This window comes from Octodon degus, unplaced genomic scaffold, assembly GCF_000260255.1.
Source record: "Octodon degus isolate 3935 unplaced genomic scaffold, OctDeg1.0 scaffold00096, whole genome shotgun sequence".
Taxonomy (NCBI): Eukaryota; Metazoa; Chordata; class Mammalia; order Rodentia; family Octodontidae; genus Octodon; species Octodon degus.
In genome coordinates this window covers 9,842,416-9,843,653 of record NW_004524672.1, presented here as the reverse complement: position 1 = coordinate 9,843,653, position 1,238 = coordinate 9,842,416, and positions in this window count along the sequence as shown.

Genomic DNA, 1,238 nt, shown 5'->3' with positions numbered 1-1,238 from the left:
AGAGAGAGAGAGAGAGAGAGAGAGAGAGAGAGAGAGAGAGAGAGAGTCAAATCTTTGAGTATCCTTGAGTTGATAATTGTACTAGACAGAATTTAATTTTCTAGTCAAATGATTTTTTGGTTTGGTTTTAAGGGGTTTGTTACTGTTGGCTTTTGTTTAGGGTTTTTGCTTGATTCAGTTTTGTTTTGCAGTTTTGAGGATCAAACTCAGGGCGAACTGAGCTGAGCTGCACCCCTAGCCTCCAAGTGATCACTAAAAGTACAATAGTCAAGGCCAGCAATTATAAGAATAGTTTTTATTGTGGAAGAGCAATATATCACCAGGGTAGGGTTCTTTTTGGTTTTGTTTTCTGTCTTTTCACAAGACATGGTTTCACTATGTGGTTCAGGATGGCCTGGAACTCAGTGATCCTCCTGCCTCAGCCTCTCAAGTGCTACAGTTACAGGCATGTACCACACTGACCCACCAGGTTGTTTCATTTTTAGTGTCCAGCTAAAGCTAGCTTGGATTTCTCTTCCTTTGCTGCTCCCTGAAATTCTGGTATATCTTTGGGTGTCACAGCTGGCGTTTCCTGGCACTTGTGTGTCACCCTAGTCACACTTCTTTGGATCCCATTCCTATGCTCCTGTCTTTCCTAGATCTCCCAGGGAGCCATTTCCACTTTAATGCCCCATGGATACCTTCTCCTTGAAGGATCAGAAGCTGAATTCATTCTCTTTCCTCCAAAATGGAAGTCTTTTTGTGTATTTTCCATCTTGCTTATTGGCACCACCAACCATGCAGGCCTAGCTCTCCTCATCCTGTACCTGTGGATCTCTAGTTGCTGTCAGTTTGGTGTCTTAATCATTTCTCCACTCTCCCACCTCTGTCACCCTCCTAATTTTCTCTCTCATCTCTCCACAGCTTCCCTGCCTACTTCTTTGCCCCATTCAGGATTCATCCAATAAAATATATAGGTGATATTGCTATTATTTTGGTGCCAAGGATTTGAACCCAGAGACTTGAGCATCCTCAGCTTACAGTCCACAACTGAACTACACCCCCAGCCCCTAGATGATTTTGAAATACTGTTCTAATTTCAGTGGACTTTCTCCATTTAATTTTAAACAAAGCCTCTCCTACAATATATAAACTCATGTTCTCTGATGAGACTAGGAAGTCTGAGATCAAACCCTGCCCTATCTTGTACTTAGCAGGGAGCACTGGCAAACCACACAGCTGGTCCTGCCCAATGCCTC